The sequence below is a fragment of the Anser brachyrhynchus genome (assembly GCF_964034855.1).
Source record: "Anser brachyrhynchus genome assembly, chromosome: 22".
Taxonomy (NCBI): Eukaryota; Metazoa; Chordata; class Aves; order Anseriformes; family Anatidae; genus Anser; species Anser brachyrhynchus.
Genome location: NC_137715.1, coordinates 8,130,077 through 8,148,911, shown reverse-complemented (window position 1 = coordinate 8,148,911; position 18,835 = coordinate 8,130,077). Strand labels below are relative to the sequence as shown.

General features: G+C 43.4%; 1 protein-coding gene across 1 annotated transcript in view; it reads left to right on the top strand.

Moving 5' to 3' along the window:
* LOC308181640 (acid-sensing ion channel 2) overlaps positions 1–18,835 on the top strand; it is a 526,264-nt gene that overhangs the window by 97,454 nt on the left and 409,975 nt on the right. The window lies entirely within an intron of this gene.

The following is an 18,835-nucleotide window of genomic DNA, read 5'->3' as shown; positions in this document are numbered from 1 at the left end:
TGTATCGATGTGGTCCCATCTTGCTGTCAGATGCATATTTTCTCTCGAGGCTCACGAAGACACTGTGTCTGTCTTGTTTAACTTTTAAGTCTGAAAGTCAGTGAAATGGGAATGGTCATGCTTTTCAACTGAGTGTACAAGTCAAGGTGAACAGAATGACCCATTTTCACTCATTTTCATGTGAGGTTTCTAGGGGTAATAAAAGCCATTGTCTGAGAAAACAGGGAGGTATCCATAGTAGCACATTCAAGAGACTCACAGGAATAATACTGATTGTTACTAAACTCATGGAACAGTCTCTGGAACAAATTTGTTCCATGTTTACTGATGTACTCTGTCTCTTGTGTGCTCTTCTGGTAATTATATTGATATTTCCTAATGCTCTTAATTATAATACCCAGCCTTTAGCTGCTTGGGAATGTGACTGACTCTACATTTCAGCAATGATTTTTCATGCTAGATGTCTACCTCATGGTTTTTCTTTTCTTTCACTGTGATCCATACAGTATTTTTCCACCAAGAAACACCAAATATTGTGTTTAGGCAATGTTAGAAAATGCTATATAAAGGCCAATACAAAATTAACTTTTGTTGGATCACGTTTATCTTGTGAAATACTCAGGGATCTCTGAATTAAAGTTCAGTGCAAACGAAGTGTATTTATATTGTACGAAACAACAGAAATAAAAAAAAATCTCAGAATGAAATGTTGATTCAAAAAATATATCACTTATGTTACTAAATATATGCAACATATATTCAATATTCTTTTAGATTAGATTTTTGGTACTGGCTTCATTCTGGTTGGATATTATATAGTCACTTCTCAGAGATTCACAATATTTGTGAATGACCCTTCCAATCTCCATTCAGCTTAAATATACCTAACTTTTTCTGGAAAAGACTTTCCTTACTCAGAACTGTATTTCAGTTTCTGACTCCAGGGAAATAATAATAATAAAAAAAGAAAACTGAAAACTGCAGATGCAATCCGTCTTCTTATTGCCATTGTTATAGAAAATGTAGATTTTCATTAAAAAACAAATATTTCTCAATAGCTGTCATCACATAAGACCAACTCTGCAAGGTATTTAAATGAGTAATTGTCTTTGAGTATGACTTAGATAAATTCTTCTTTTGGATCTAGGCCTAAGTATTTGGGGCTTGACAAGGGTCATTACAATAGAATACTGACTGATATTTCTTCGGAGAAGCAATGTACTAAAAGGCCAGGAATATGTGGGAAAGTCACCTGTCCTCTTTGCATATGCCTAAGCACTGTGACTGCTGCTGCAGTGAAAAATGGTCTGGAGGTCCAGGATAGCAAGAAGAGGAAATCAATGAGCTGGAACTGGACTAAAGAAGCTGGAAAAAGAGGATCTGGAAGGAGAGAGACTGAGGGTGTGACAGGGACAGCTGAGGGTGACAGTGGTTTATACCACACCGAGAAAGACCATTTGGGACATACAGTTCCTGCCATGCTAAGTGCTGAACAAACCAAGCCCAAGACTGCAAGTTGTCCATGGAATGAGGAGAAAGCTGTGGTGAAGAAAGGATTAATGTGGCCAGTGACTGCTTGCTGCAAGGGGCTCTCCCTGCAAGGGTGGGGGGTCTGGCCCCAAAATCTCTGATGATGAGAGTGGGGCTTACAGTTATGGACCCTGTTTCTCCAGCCTGCTGCCTTATGTGCTGTCCTCCAGCAGCAAGCAAACCAGAGTAAGGAGGGGGTTCATGGCTGCTGTGCTAGCAAACCCCGATATCAGCCTGGGGGGGATCAGCAGTGCTTGCTCATGGAGGCAGGGTTACAGGTAGCATTAGTCAAGGCACTGAAAGTGTCGTTTAAAAATAATACTACCAATGGAAATGGAAGCCTGCCCCCTTGGTTCCTAGCCATACATTCCCAGACTTCGCCCATCCCATGTACACACGCACAGGGATGGGCTGGGAACAAACTCTCAGTGGATGGAGAGGTCTGGGCAGTATTCTTTTGGCAGCAGGGCTGTAAACCTCTGTGAGGTTCCCTCAGTTCCTTGTTCAGGGCAAGGTGTTCTGCTTTTCCTGCATTTTCACAGTAGTCACGGATCTCAGAAGGGTCTCTAGATAGAACTAAATCTAGAGGGACTCGGGGAAAGCACTGTTGTTTGTAAACAGGATGTTTGTAAACAGGCTGTGTCCCAGTCTAAAAATTACTCCTTCGACTGTAGGAGTATGACAGGAAACTATCAGGAGCTGAAGCATTAGAAATCATCTTACTGGAAACCCAACCTGACTTTACCTGTCAGCTTCCTTCTTATCTCTGCCACAGGTCTGCTCTCCTAGAGATCATATTCTCAGTCAATTGCAGCAGGCAACAAAATGTGCCCCCAGGGCACTTTGTCTTCGTTAAGGCTCTACTGACTACAATGGGGAGCAGATTTCTATTAACAAAGACAACTGATGCATACTGGACAAGACCCAGACCCAGCTTAGTTCCCCTGTAACTATCGAAAGGTTTCCGTATCTTGGCTGTGTAAATTCAATCCCACCTTTTAACCGTTTTGCATAGGCAGGGGAAGGCAACAGGCAGCTCCAGAAAAAAAAATTAATTCCATCTTAAGTGCTTTCAGGAGAGACATATTTTCTAATTCCTTCTCCTACAAAAACTGTAAAAAGGAGAAAAGATATGTGTCGGGGGGAGTTGTACAGATTTTATTTGGAGAATAAATGTAAAGTTCTTCTACTTGCTTGCCAGTTGTCAGTCCCTCTCAGCACATTTGTGGGATATTTTCCTACTTCCTTTGCAATACAAAGCTACAAATACCCTTCTAAAGTGCAAACTGAGATTCTCACACAGTTATGTAATTCCAAGAGCTGTGGCTGGGAAAAAAAAAAAAACAAAAACACCACCAAACTGCGCTAAGCATCAGGATTCTTATTTAAATCTGAAGAGTGCTAGAGACATCAAGTCAACACAACTGAAATTTGAATACTGATTTGCAAACTATTTATAGAGTGAAAAAATGAAAGAGAAAATAAAACTGAAACCCAAATGCTCTAAAAGAAAGGGAAAGTTTGCACATTGGATTACCCCTGAGGAAAATAATGAAGAAAAAAAATACTTTTGAGAAAAAAATTCTCTGTAATAAATCATGTAACTTAGCTCTTAGCAAAATTCATCAGCATGCTGAAAGTCAGTACAAGGCCTATGTATCACAGTGTATTCACAGTGGGGGTGTTAGTGATCACACAGCTCCTGAGTCAGATTCCCAGAAGAGATGGATTTCCCTCTTACTGAGCAGATGACTCCTGGCATCCTTTCGTTTGTGCAACTTAACAATTTTTCCATTTATGATTATTAGCCACCTATTTTCATTGAAAATGGATACTGAAGTGTGACAGCAGTTATCAGCACAGCTGAATAGCTGTTCACTCCCAGCTCTCTATAAATATAGAATTTCTGAAATAATCTCTAGCATGTGTTGGTTAAAAATTTAAGGGCAGATGAATAATGAATATCAGCGGACACTCCTGCATTAAAATATAATACTAGCAAAGGAAAATGGAAATAAGACGTTTTCCAGGATTCTGCAGAACAATTACAAGCACTATTATTTCTCTGCTGAAGTCTTTAGGGATTTTACTGAGAAATCCTACAAACAAGCGAGTGAAAGCAGATGTCTCTGGAACACCTCTCCTAGGAAGAAAGGCTGAGAGATCTGGGGGTGTTCAGTGTAAAGAGAAGGCTCCAGTGTGACCTCATTGCAGCTTTACAATACTTAAAGGTGATTTAGAAAAAAGACAGAGAGCAACTTTTTGCTCAATCAGAAAATGACAGGACAAGGGGGAATGGTTTTAAACTAAAAGAGGGGAGATTTAGAAAGAGAACTGGCCCTAGTACTGAGCCCTGGGGGACACCACTGGTGACCGGCCTCCAACTGGATTTAACTCCATTCACCACGACTCTTTGGGTCCGGCTATCCAGCCAGTTTTTAACCCAACAAAGCGTACGCCAGTCCAAGCCAAGAGCAACCAGTTTCCTGAGGAGAATGCTGTGGGAAACGGTGTCAAAAGCCTTACTGAAGTCAAGGTAGACCACATCCACAGCCTTTCCCTCATCCGCTAAGCGCGTCACTTTGTCACAGAAGGAGATCAAGTTCGTCAAGCAGGACCTGCCCTTCATAAACCCATGCTGACTGGGCCTGATCGCCTGGTTGCCCTGCAAGTGCCGTGTGATGACACTCAAGATGGATGAGGGGATCGAGTGCACCCTCAGTAAGTTTGCAGATGACACCGAGTTAGGTACGTGTGTCAATCTGCTCGAAGATAGGATGATCTGGATAGGCTGGACTGATGGGCTGAGACCAACTGTATGAAGGTCAACAAGGCCAAGTGCCAGGTCCTGCAGCTGGGGCACAACAACCCCAAGCAGTGCTACAGGCTGGGAGATGAGTGGTTAGAAAGCTGCCTGGCAGAGAAGGACCTGGGAGTATTGGTTGACAGTCAGCTGAATATGAGCCAGCAGTGTGCTCACGTGGCCAAGAAGGCCAACAGCATCCGGGCTTGCATAAGAAACAGTGTGGCCAGCAGGGCTAGGGAAGTGATTGTCCCCCTGTGCTCAGCTCTGGTGAGGCCGCACCTTGAGTACTGTGTTCAGTTTTGGGCCCCTCACTCCAAGAAGGACATCGAGCTGCTCGAGCGAGTCCAGAGAAGGGCGACCAAGCTTGTGAGGGGTCTGGAGAACAAGTCTTACGAGGAGCGGCTGAGGGAGCTGGGGTTGTTCAGCCTGGAGAAGAGGAGGCTCAGGGGCGACCTTATCACTCTCTACAGGTACCTTAAAGGAGGCTGTAGCGAGGTGGGGGTTGGTCTATTCTCCCACATGGCTGGAGACAGGACGAGGGGGAATGGGCTAAAGTTGTGCCAGGGGAGATTTAGGTTGGATATTAGGAAGAACTTCTTTACCGAAAGGGCTGTTAGGCACTGGAATGGACTGCCCAGGGAAGTGGTTGAGTCACCATCCCTGGAGGTCTTTAAAAGACGTTTAGATGTAGAGCTTAGCGATATGGTTTAGTGGAGGAGACTTGTTAGTGTTAGGTCAGAGGTTGGACTAGGTGATCTTGGAGGTCTCTTCCAACCTAGATGATTCTGTGATTCGGTGTTAGGAGGAAATTCTTCACTCAGAGGGCCATGAGGCCCTGGTCCAGGCTGCCCAGAGACGTTGTGGATGCCCCATCCCTGAAGGTGTTCAAGACCAGGTTGGTGGAGACCCTGGGTAACCTGATCTAGTGAGTGGCATCCCTGCCCATGGCATTGGGGTTGGAACTGGGTGGTTCCTTCCAACCTGTGCCATTCTATGATTAACGATTCCATGGTCTCCATAGATAAAGCTGCAGAGTGCAAAGAGTGCAAAGACATCTTTTCTCTAAGAACTTGTATAATGTGGAGAAAGTCAATTTCACAGAATTACATATTTCCAAGCTAGCAAAGAACATCTGAGGAATGCTGAATAACAGCAAATGCCAGTCCATTGCTCCTTTTCTAGGCCAAAGAGCTTTTAGGAAGACATTTAATCTTGATTTCAAGATTTCATACAGTAACAAGCTGCAAGACCAAGAGGGACTGGCTGATACTGGCTCTGAAAATCTGTTATATAGTTTAAACAGAAATTAATTCAAGAAATTCCTTTGCCATGGGAAAATGCCTACTGGTCCGTGCAGCAGAATGAATTCCCAGAAAGCGAACTTAAGCCTACCTGACAAAGGTCTTGGTGTCCTTGATACACTTCTGAGGCTCTTTGGAGGTAGTCACATGTTCACAGGAGTGTCTTGGGAATCTGGACATCTTTAAAGTCAAGCCCAAAGCAATTGTATCACCACTAAGGGGCATTCCTGCTCACCCCAGGCAGTGAGAAGAAATGAGTCAAATTCCGGGATTAAAGACTAAAAACTTAAAGTAGAGACATAGTCACTCCAGCTTACTATGCACAGTTAAGATTATGACACAAGACAGCTTAATTCCCTTTTCAGTTCCTCTCTGCCTAGAAGAGCAGTGGGAAGTCAGGTATTTCTATGATACGACTCACTTGGAAAATTGCATTTTTCCATTTGATGTCTTTTTCCCCCCTCCTCTTTGCCTAAGAAGTTTGATTCCAGTTGCCAGTACTTTTAGCTGTGGATCCTAAGGAATCTGAATGTGCCTTAATGACATTAGCTGTTGTTTAGCAGAGTAGATCAAAGGAAGGGCAGTAGCTGATTGAGGCTGATTTGAATAGTAATACAGAAATCTCCTACTTACAACAGATAACCCTATTTGTTGCCTTCACTTTATTATGGCCTCCTGGTTGTCCTGGCTGGCTGTAGCGTGTCACACACAGGTGATCTAGGACGATATAGGGATATGCAGGGTTAGTGCAGAAGTAACTACTTCCACACACCAGGTCAGTTAGACACACTTGACGACTTTATCCCTGAACGGTATATTTCACCATTTCCTTGTCCTATAACTTTCAAGCGTCACTGGTATGTTCCCTCCATGCTCTGCACCAGCAGTGACTGTGGTACACAGGTAACACAGGTCCTGCACATCGATAAGGTCAGGTCCTAAGAGCATTGCTAAGTATTTGGTAGGTCCTCGGTCTGGGTTTTGAAGCATGAACTCAGAGAAATATGACCCTGCTGTCAATTTAGTTCTTCACTTCCCTTGGGAACTGCTACTATTGTTGCAAGGGCAGTTGATATTGTGAGGCACTGAACACCATGACATTCAGCTCAGTACTAAAATAATTACTTTTTAATGTGCTGGACTGTTTAGAAAGAGCAGCTATGAATTCAGAGCCAGAATTATAAATGGATTTTTGCCCAGTGAAAGATGTAAGTTTAGGTATCTGGGGTAGTGATGGTATTTGCAAAGGCTCAAGAGACAACCCAGATTGCTGCCGCCTTTCAGTAAAAGCTGGATGTTTGTTCTGCTGAGCTGTCACTGTTTAAAGGTTTTTTTGTTTTGTTTTGTTTTTTCCTAGAACAGTGTTGGGTGTTTGGGACTGCCTAATTTGGCAAAATGAAAATGCATCACACAGAAGGTTTTGCTGCTGAAGTCCTTGGGTAACCCTGAGCTCTGGCAGCACTGGCATTGCTCTTACCTGAGTCTCCAGCTGTTTAGCAGCCTGTTTTTCTGGGGCTGTGGGGCTGCTCAGTTCTGCAGTCTGCTGCATCTCTTGGGCACTGAGTCAGGGACTGAAAGAAAGATGAAGCTCTCAAGAGGCATAAAAGTCTGCAGAATTTACAAAAAGAGTGCAGCAGCACAAGTGCCCACTCATCTCAAAAGGAGGAATTCAGTATTGCTCTGTCTTGTGTCAAGGAGTAATAGAGATGTGAGAGACTAACAGCACCCTGTGCTGAGGCATGGCATCAGCTGGGTATGAGGAAAAACAGGATTCTGGGCCTCATTAACTCAGTGACTTCAACAGGATGATACAGAAATCCAGTGGGAAAAGAAACCCTGCTTTAACTCAGCAGCAATTTGTTTTGTTAGCAAAGTATTTTCAAGTGACTGGTGACTAAATGAGAAAGTAGATTGGGTGGGGGTGAAGAGGAGGGTGAAGAATGAGTATTTCAGCAATTATACACATGAAACCAGAGACTGGCTGGATATGCTGCAACACAGTCCAGCTGCCTGACTGTATAATTAAACTCCAGCCTGTCTGGTTGAAATGCAGGAGGCATTTCTGCAGTGAGGTTAAATTAAGAGTTGGTGATAACAAGGAGACATTATGGAAATGTCAAAATTAGCATGTGCTGAATGAGAGTGTGGATGGCCCAAAGAAGCAGGGAAGGGAAAGTCTGAGGAAGAAAAGAGCCTCCTTACTGTGGCTGTTCCTATTTGCCCTCTGCAGAGCCGTTACTCCACCACATAGACAGTTTCAGCCAGTGCTAGTACTTTTTCAAGATGGTTAACATGAGAAGGGAAAGACTGAAAGTAAACTCCTGCTCTGAACTGCTCTGTGGCATTGTCCTCCTTCACCATCAGGTAATGGGGAGAGCAACATCTCAAGGAGGGACAAAATTTAAATTTGATAGGAGGGTTCCCACAATCGTTTCAGAGCTCCTGGGTCCCCTGAAGTACAGGGGCTCCTTTGTGTTCAATCTTACCGCTTTCTAACCAGCTGTTGATTTACCATTTTCATTTTCACCCTGCCTACATTGTTTCTAAAACAAAATGAACAAAACAACTCACAACTGGAACAGGCAATGTTTTGTTTGTTTGTTTGTTTTGTTTTTAGCTTTAGAGCTGGTCAGGGAGTTCTTCCCAAAACTCTGGGTTGTTTTTACAAAATGTAGCTTTGTAAAAACTTTGTTAAAATGTTCCAGCCAAACTCTGTAGCTGAAGAATGCACTTAGAATAGTGTATCACCTTATCAGGTATTGTTTCAGATCTCTTTGGACTTGAACATGAGTCTTCAGCATATGAAAATCTGTATGCTGTTGATATATTAACTAAGATAGGAAGATGGGAAGGAGTTTTTGCGCTCTCTCACTCATGGATTCAAAAAGAAAGAAAAGAAAAGAGAAAGGAAGGGAAAAAAAAGAGTATTAATTATTAATTCTGGCCCAACTTCAATATGTTTCATGACATCTAATTTTTGGACAAAACTGATCTTCCTCTTCACCCAGGCAAGGAGACTTAAACGTAACATTACAGCTGGCAATGGGTTACAGCAAGAACCATCTCATTCCTTGCAACAATTAGCTCCTTTTTAAAGTACTAGCAGCTTGAGTTCTCCCTCATCTAGCAATGCATCTACAGATTACGCTATCTCCCCTGTCTTGAGAGGGGCACCAATGCAGACTTGTTCAAATGACATTATAGAGCTATAGGGAGCACCATTATGAAGGTAAACCTCTCTTGCAGAGCTCTGCTTGCAGTCATGAGCAGTCAAAGGGGAAGGTGCTCATTGTGCCCCCTCCCACAATTCTCTGAATGTCTCTTTAATGTTTATATAGCCAAAATAAACCCAAGGGGAGAAAAAGTCTCTATATTAGAAAATAAAAAGCCTGTCTTGCTCACAGAAATTGCAATGATTATCTGAAAATAAAGGAATAGGCTAAACTGTGTGCAGATGCATACATTCCCTTAATTCTGCATTGTACTAATTTGTCTGTTACCTAATATCACGGACACTTGTTAAAGCAAAGGAAGACATCTGGGAGAGGGAAAGAGATCATTAGCAGGCTTTCAGTGAATGCTAGCTTGTGTCCCAAAAACAAACGGCCTTATTATTTCAGGATTCAGCCACGTCTTGTGTTAAGATGATGGGTAAGAGATGGGTAAGCTGCACAAACCCCATGCCTTTTCCACTTGTCAGGAGGAGATATCCAAGCTAGTATCAATTCGAGGCTGAAGTGGGAAAGGGATAAGTAAGGGATATAGCTAATTTGCCTAATGAAGTGCTAAAGGGATGAAAGGGACTTTTTTCTGCTACTTTCCACCACTCTCCTTGAATCTGGACTAACATAATTCATTTCTTTATACAGATACATTTCCTGCATGGGGCCAGAACAGGAAGCACAGTTCTCCTCCTCCACAGCTCACTTGGGAGGGGCTGGGAAACCAAATCCTGCATGCTACAAATTCTGAACCTTGCTCAAGGCAGGAAAGGAAAAAGGAGAGGGAGAGATTAGTCTTCTAGGGAGCCCAGCATGAGGATCTGCCTCTTGATATTATTAAGGAAGTCACCGAGCAGTTTTTAATAAGATTTTTTTTTTTTTAATAAACTAATCAGCAATATTGGATTTTCAAGGATTTCAGAGGGAATTCTTGCTAATAGAGTTGTTGTTTGTTTTTTTTTCCCATTAGCAGCTCCAAGCAGGAGCCTCACACACAGGTAGAAGAGCATCACGTATCTTATAAAATCAATAGAGCAGCCAATTAAAAAAAAAAAAAAAAGATTAGTGTGGCTGTTTCAAATTCGAATTGCTAATTCCTAATGGATCCAGATGTCAAGGCTAGGCAAAAATGTAGGACTCCAGTGTGTTCTAATCTGGTGAAAATATTGGCACGGTTTACGCAACGATGTGGATTCCCACTCTGTTCCCCTCAACAAAACAGCCCCTCGTCTCCTGAAAAAGTCACGTATGCTCCTGTATTTCAAAGCATTTCAAGAAGTGACAGCCCAGTTCTCTGCACTGCTGATAATACAATTCTCTCACAGATGAAGAAAGTAGTCAAATGTGTTATGCTATTCTTCCTTGAGCCCAAGAAAATAACTTCTAACTGAAAAAAGAGTTTGGTGGTGGTTATAGCAACCCTCAGAGTTTCACTGACACCATCCCTCCCTCCCCAGGCTGTCTTTTGGCGTGTAATAAGATCAAACATGATCTCCCTGTAGGGGAAGGGCTTTAGGGAAGCCAGGATTTGGTAAGTAAGTACACTGCTGATGAGAACAGAGCAGGACAGCAGGACAGCCCTTTGGGCCACAAGCTGTCATTTCACCATGGTCAGGGCAGGTTTTGAGACTGTGGAATGCAGGAAGCCCAGACCATCGTGGGCATTTCCAGATGCTGTGACCAAACTCATGCCTGACCAGAAAATGCAAGTGACTACCAGCATAGCACAGGTACCTTTGGAGCATAAATTCAGAAAACCATTGCCGGAAGAAATTATATGAATCACAGGGAAGAGAACATGCATGGACATCAAGAGATGGTCCACTGTGCTGCACAGAGAGCTACAAGAGGCGGAAAGAGAAATGTCCATTGGCTTTATGAAGATGGCCAAGGATCATCTTTACACTATGATCTCTTGCTGGTCTGACGAATCTTCATCACAGAGAAAGTGCCTTACTATACCATAACTGTGAACAAACCACTCAGACTATTTTCCAGATAAAATAAAAAGCATTGCTATTTCTAATACTTCTTACGTGCCTGGGCAACAATTGCAGTTCCGTTTATGGTTGTGGTTGATTTTATTCTCATCATTCACCATGGATAAAACTTACAGCACTTAGAAAACGGGCTTAAGTCTATACCAATTAACTAACGCTACCAGGACTTTAGCAAAAGTGGTCTTAAATGCAGAGTTCAACCCTTTTGGGGGTGTTCGGTTGCTCCTGTGAGGATTTAGCACTAGCACTGCGATGGTCTGATTTCAGGTTGAATGGCTCAGTGTTGAATTTTTGAGATCTGGCCCTAGATTTTCAAGTAGGATTTTAGGTGGAAGGAGGAACAAAGTGTCACTGCTGTGATTTTAAAATGGGTTAGAATTTGCCACTGTTTCTAATTGCCCCTGTGGATGGGCTGCAATAAAATAGTCCCAGAAGTAGAAAATAGTGACTGTTGTTTTGTGTTGTTCACAGCCTGGCCACACGCTCTTTGCACAATGCAAGTTGAATCAACATGAAGATGTTGAGCCCCTTTATTCTATGCATTTAAACATTTTATTCTATACACACAAAGATCAGCCCACATTAGAGCTCAGTCATAAGAACCCTCTCTTCAGCCCTCTGCATTAATTATTATCAGAGGTGCTGGAAAACACGATGACAAAATGGTTTTCTGTTAGAAAATATATTCATTGAAATCAAAGTATTTCATAGGAACGCATTTTTTGGATAACCATTTGTTAGAAGATAAATTAGTAAAAATTATTCCACCTTGTCTCTTTGATTTTATCATATCAAAATGTTCGGTTTGAACAGTAAAACTTTCATTTAATTCATATAGAGTTCTGTTGGGTTTTTTTGTTTGTTTGTTTTTTACTTTTACACTGTATACAATCATTTTAGCCTTAATTCTGCTGCAAAATTATTTTGTTGTTAGGTTATTTTTTATATTAACAGCCCATTCACAAGTTTTCCATGGCCACATGAGTTCCAAAATCTGGAGCTTTCTGAAAAAGTTGCTCTTGCAAGACTCTGGGTACAGACTCTAGTTAGGCAGCCCTGCTCACTGGCAAATACCAGAAATGCAGCAGGTGTAGCTCCAAACTTCACTGTTAAATAACTCACTGGTGATATTTAATCCCTTAGATCTCCAAACAGGGCTCCTGCAAGCAGAGTGCTTTTATGATAGTGGTCTGGAAATGACAGATGACCCCAAATCAGAGCATGGGGGATGAACAGAGCTAGGTACCAAACTTATCCTGTATGAATTTAGGATGACAAAGTATTAAGGTATTTTTCAGCTTCTACAAAATGACAATACACTTTATCTGCAGGCAGTCAGAGATGGCACCAGAGCAGCTCAGCTGATGGATGTAAGCAAACACATTCCCCTTCATGCAAGTGAGTTAGAACTGAGAGATGAGTTCCTTTTTGTTTTCCTAATCCTCTTGCTGCATCCTGCTGGGCTGCTCAGCTCCCACTCTGATCATGTAACTGCTGGGCCTGCCAGCCCAGGGACCCTCTTCCCTTTCCAGATTTTTTGCCTTCTCTATCCCCTTTTCTCTCTGCTCAAGGCTCTTGGCCTCCTCCCCTCTTTTTCAATTCCTACTGTGCTTCTCAAGCTGTTTTTTCAAGTGGCAGCAGCCTGCTGATTCACTCACTGCTCCATGCAGGGGCTCTTCCAGATTGTATGATGGGAACGCTTTCTAAACATATAGGAGGGAAAGGGGACCTTTATCTTTTTGCAGCCGGACACAGCATTCAGACAGTTTCAGGAGAACAAGAACTGTAGCTAGAACCGTGCTATAAACTCTTCCTTAGAAGGTGATTTGAAAGTCCTCCATGTAATTAATTTTTTCATTGTAGTAATTTGGGACTGTGACTAGGCAAGTATCTATACTACAAACGTTGGTCTTATTTCAAGAAATAAAGGAAGAAAACTTGGAGTGAAATGGTGACCAATGAGAAAGAAAGAAGGATCTTCTCAAATATTTTTTTTTCTTTAATAGTACCTATTGAACTGTAGTCTTTTGATGTGCACGAGTAAATATGTAATCAGGCAGTAAAAGGTCCGAACAGTGTCCGTTGCTAATGCCATCCTTACAGCTAACGAAGCAGTTGGAGATGGACGCTGCAGTTTGCCCAGCTAATGCTGTCCAGTGTGCAGTTTTGATTTTTTTTTCAAGCTTCCTCTCCCTATTCCTCTGCCACCAGAAAGAACTAGCCTGACAGAGCTGGGTAACGGGAGTCATAATGACTAGAATAGCTACAGTGGTGAAAAGTTTGCAATAAAGCCTCGTCCATTTCATTTTGGCTCTGAAAGATAGGCTTGTGCCTTGTCACAATGACCCCACCATCTTTTCATAATCTCCTTCTCAAGATACGCTCTTTTTCCTGCTCAGAGGATCAATCACACCATATCCAAAGAGTTTTTCCGATGAATTTCTCATTGAAAGAACAGGATTTCATAAAATTGTTTTGTTATTCTTCCTTTCCCCCAGTCAGAGAAAGTTTAGTCGAAAGTTTTTCTGCCAGCACTCACCTCTACTCACAACTTCAGGCACCAGGTCAGCAGCCTTTCCTCTCTCTCTATGGAGAACTGCAGAACCTGTTAATGTTAATGTTAATTGCATTTTAAATGATGCCCTGCAATGTCTGGCAGTCACTGATGGTGCTCAGTTTCCCAGAGTCCTGTCATATCAGAGGTGTCAGACTGGCTATGGAGCAAACTTTCAGGGCAGACCAGAGGCATTTAAAGCTGCAGATCGGGAGGCAGAATGCCAGTCTGTTCCCAGAGGAACAGAAGCTCAAAGCCTTTTTTTCAGGGAGGGATCTGGATGGTTTACAGGAGTATTTGTGACCAGGCCAGCCCCTGCTTCAAACATTGCTCAGGAAGTGGTCTTGAAAAGATGCCCATAAAATCATTTGCCTTGTGTCCACAGCTGCAAATCCAAACACCTACAAACTGAACCTGCAGCCTTTCTGGACTGCCTTCATGCTTTAGGGTGCACAGAATGTCAGTCACAGGGTAAGCTTTGAATTTGGGTCTGATTACTGCATAAATATCCATGATAGGTTTTCAGGGGGCATTGCCATCATACTGCACCTTACAGGGTAACAGATCCCCAGTCACTTTTACAGCAAATCTCAGAGGAGATTCTAGAAGATGGGGATCCAGGAAGGGGCCTGAGGTCTGGCCATCCAAGCATGAATATGGCCATGGGCTCTTCTCACAGGCTCAGAAGTGCTTAGAACATCCTGGTACAGCAAAGCTCCCTGTTTCCAACCTCACACATCCTACTTGTTAGGCAGAACATGATGGAATAGCCTCTGGACCTTTCTCTCCAAAGTGACACACCTAGCTAGCGTAGACTAACCTAGACAACTACCTTTTAGAAAGCTAAAAATCAAGAGAGATCCTTGCCACTCTGTATCAGCCTTAGGCATCGTAATAGCAGGTTTCCTTATGACTGTCTCCCTGTAAAGTGGTGGGAAATAACATTGCAGTGCTGCAAGGCTGAAAGGATACATGAAACAGTGAGCCTCCCAGGCCTTGAGTAATTTCTGAGTGTTTAAGATCAATCAAACATTTTTGATAGTCTTTTAGCAAGAATATCAGAAAATGTTATAATTTCATTTTCTTTTACTCTCAAATTCCTCTTTTCACACTGTATCATTAACCTGGGGGCCAATTTTTGACCAGACAATAAGATAACCTGATACATTGCTTAAAATAGACAAGAGAATCTTACATTGCAGTTTATGTTGCAGTTTCTACAGAAAGCCATTGAATACAAACCTGCAAGAAAATTAATACAATAGCTATCTATAAAGACCGTTACAGCGGTCCTGGGGCTGTGTTCTCAAACAACAGAAGAAATGACCCAGGATTAAAGCCACGGTCTATGTCTGGATCTGAGTTTATGCTGCTTGCTCCTGGAGTATCTGATTATCTGTGGAGATGTAGCTCATGCAGTGTATGCATGGGTAACCCATTAGTGTAAGTAGGAGGGACTTAGTGAGTCATATACACATACTTGTTTTAGGCAACATTACCCTAAGTTGTACACATGTGGTATTGTGCATTACAAAGATTTCATTTCTTTTAATTCAGAGCCTTTGGGGCACTCATCTTTTAAAAACCTCCTTTGGTGGCATTACATATTTACTGTGGATTTCTGACATTTTGAGCTACAGATTGCTATAGACAGATCTATTCTCTTAGTTCCTCCAGGCTTTACGCAAAAGCTGCAAAGGGAAAAGAAAAGTTTCCACTAAATATAGAACAACACTCACTGTTTCAAATTCTCTTCACACATGCTGATTTTCAGCTTTTTGCTACCTGACTTAATTGCATACGCAAGCTGTCCCCCATCTTCCTTCTCACTAAAGTGAAATACAACACCTGGGTTCTCTTACTTTTTAGCACAGCATATAGAACAGGGATGACCAGAAGGGAAACTTCAAAGAAGTTATTGTTCAGTCTTTAGTTTCAGATTGCCAAGAAACACAAAACAATTGACTGAGTTGGGTCAAATTCTAAGAGATTTTTTTTCCTCTCTTTGTTTAAATAGCGAATACACATTGGAGCTGTTCTTGGAACTTTAAAGAACTGAAAACATTATTTCCACTACAAATGGCTTCTTCTAGCTCAGTATCAACTCTGATCAAGTCCTAGGGGTGGGTTTCTGACCCAGATGTGCTTGGATTCACCATTTACCTCTTTCCTCATGACAGGAATTGATACATACAGCAGAATTTGGCTGGCATAATTATACTACGTAAGTGCAAAATACAAAAATCAGCCTGCTGATGCCAGCAAAATTCCCAGTATGGATGTTGCTGCACTGGCAACAGACCACTTTTATCAGCTCAAGTCATGGCACCTGGGGGCATTGTGTAATGAAGCTGGCAACAGCCATACACTGAGTCTACATGATGAGCATCAGCGTGGTTATGCCAGAGAGAATGTGTTGTACACTAGCCATTATCTCCTTCCCTGGGCTGTTCTGATCTTCAAGCATCTACTCTTAGTTACAGCCACACAGCATGATCCCTGGGAATGGATTATTCAGCTTTAGCACAGCATGCTCTGAGGCCATGGAGAATTCAGTCTCTGGTTTCCTCTGCTGCTACTGGAGCAGCACAAGGCAGCAAGAGCATTATGAATTTGACCCTCTGAAAATCCACCCACAGAAGTGGTGTCTGACCAAAGCAGCACACTCATGACAGGGGGTGTGAGTGCACTGCCCCATAACTTGCCATTTCCGTGCTGTGTAGTGATTCATTGGAGGTATAACCTTAAGTCACCTAAGACTAATTAAACAAAAAGGGCCAAAGCTAGCTTTGGTTTCTGGCTGACCTTAGTATCAGGAAATATGTGGAGGCAGCATTCCCATCAGTAGCCAACGCTGCTTGCAGCATGTCAGAAAGGTCCCCTTCAGGCTCCATCTCAATATTCAAGCTGATGTCATCAGTTTCAGTCCCTCCAATTTGAGCTGCAGGAGGCAGAGTAGCAAATGTTAGCTTGTCCTCCTTGAGAAGGTCCTAGAAAAGGCTCTCCCCATTGCAACTCCCGCTAGATCTCTCCAAGCTCTCCTGCAAGTTCCCCACTCAATATTCATATGTGAGCAGTTGCCATCAGTTATTACATTTATGAATAAGATTCATAAAGGTTCATCTTGCAGTTAGTTGCCATAACTTCTAACACTTGCAGGGAGTCACCCATGGGAACATACAGCCTTCCATTTCTGCCCAGTAATTAATTGCTTAAGCAATTGAATGTCCCAGCAGTTCCTCAGTAAAGACTCTTAGTGCAGGAACACTGACTATTAATCTGCAACCTACGATAATACTGACTCCATTCTGCAGCCATGTGAAGGACATAAATAATGGCTGAGCATTTCCATGATTACACTGTTTTCTATGCAACTATACTCTTATTACATTGACTCTTCTATGCAGATGAATAGCAACATGCCTGAAAACATAAATAACCCCAGCTCTTCAACACAAATAGCGTGTCTGAAACTTTGCCACCCTTCTCAGCTGCGTAATAACTGTGATGGGAATGAGCGCTGCTGCTGACATGTTTTTTCCAGGTGGAGCCAAGGGTGCAGTGCTCAGCAGCTACTTCAATCATGTCTCACTCAGCTCTCCTGCAGCAGTCACACCAGCTCCTTCAGAGCAGTTTCAGTCAATGCAGAAAGCGTGAAGGAATCCCCCCCACATGAGGGCTTTGCGTTTTAGTGGTGTGCTTACAATTTAAGGGTTTTCTTCAGAATTTTCTTAGTTTCCCCACCAGAACACCCCAAAATCTTTCCCTGAGGAGCTGCCTCCTGAGCTTCCCTGAGTCAGGCTCCAGCCTGTATGGCTGCATGGGGTTGATGCCCCTCTGACACAGGATCTTGCACTTTATGAGGATCTGGTCAGCCTCCTTCTTGCCCAGATGCCCCCAGATAGGGACCTTACCTTCCAGCACAGCAATTACTCCCTACAGCTTAGTGTCACCTGCTTTAGCTAACAAAAATGACAGGAAATAAGAAAGGCTTCTGACAGTATATAGTGTGCAGAAGGGCTAAGTAGAACACAGACCCTTTACTCAGCAAAACAGCAGCCTAGCCCTAAAAAGCAGTATGGAAAATACTGAGGTACTCACTATTTTTTTGCCTCCACTTTCACTGCTAAGGCTTGTTCTTGGGTCTCCCTAGACTCCTAGCAGATCGTGGAGTAAAGAAACAACCACGAAAAGAACTTGCGTGTTACTTAATCCATTTAAAGAAGGGGACAGGATGGGACGTACCTTCAGGCCAATCACTACCCAAGGGCACAGCACTGCCCCCCCCCCAAACCCCTCAGGCGCCCCGGGGCCGCCTCACGCCCCGATGGAAACAGCGCGCGAGTAGGCCCCAGCCCCAGCCATTTAAACTGCTCCACCACTCCCTGTTCGGCGCCGGGTGACTGTCACGCAGCTGCTGCTCGGCCTGAGGCGGTGGAGCCGAGGAGGCGGCTGGGGGGCAGGAGTTGAGGAGGCAAAAGAGGTGGGGTGAGCCCGAGCCTGGCCCCGCCGCCTCAGCGCTGAGAAGCCCTGAGCCCCCTGTGATTCCCAGCGCCGCCGGTCTCCTCGGAGTTTTCGCTACTGCCTTCCATATACCATATTAGGACACATAACGTGAGGCTTATTTCCAATCCCTCTGTTAACCTCTTCTACTTCAGCCTTGTTTCTGGTGTTGGGTGATAGTACAAGTCCAGGCTGGGTTTGGCATCAGAGTTGTGAAGTACTTCTCAAAGACCAAGTATTTTTTTGAGGTATCGTAAAACCCTTGTGGACAGGAATCACAGAATCGCAGGGGTTGGAAGGGACCTTGAGAGATCATTGGGTCCAACCCCCCTGCCAAAGCAGGTTCCTTAGAGCAGGTTGCACAGGTAGGCATCCAGAGGGGCCTTGAATATCTCCAGGGAAGGAGACTCCCCGACCTCCCTGGGCAGCCTGTTCCAGTGGTTTGTCACACTCACCAAGAAGAAGTTCTTTCTCATATTGGTGCGGAACTTCCTCTGCTCTGTTTTGTGGCCATTGCCCCTTGTCCTGTCCCCAAAATTTGCTTTGGTTCTGACAGTCTCCTGTGAGGTGCTCCAGTTGTCCTTAAAAGAGTTTTTTTTCAGGAGCTGCTATCACCTGAAGGACATTCATCTTTGCTCAGCATCACTTGCCTTCCACCAAATGCACTCCTTTGAAGAATGTAATTCTTTTCTTTCCAGCTTCACAATGGACAGAGGGTTTCCAGCATTTATTTTGAGTGTTTCTTCTGTGTAAAGACCCTAGTTACTGGCCACGTGGAGAAGCAGCTAGCTGAGGGCAGCTGAAGGGGCCACCTAGCAAGGAGATGCCAGTGCCTGAAGTTCCATGGTGCCAAGTCCTTTGCTTTGGCTCTCCACGAAAGCTAACAAGGTGTAATGAGCCTTGATCTGACTTATTTTCTA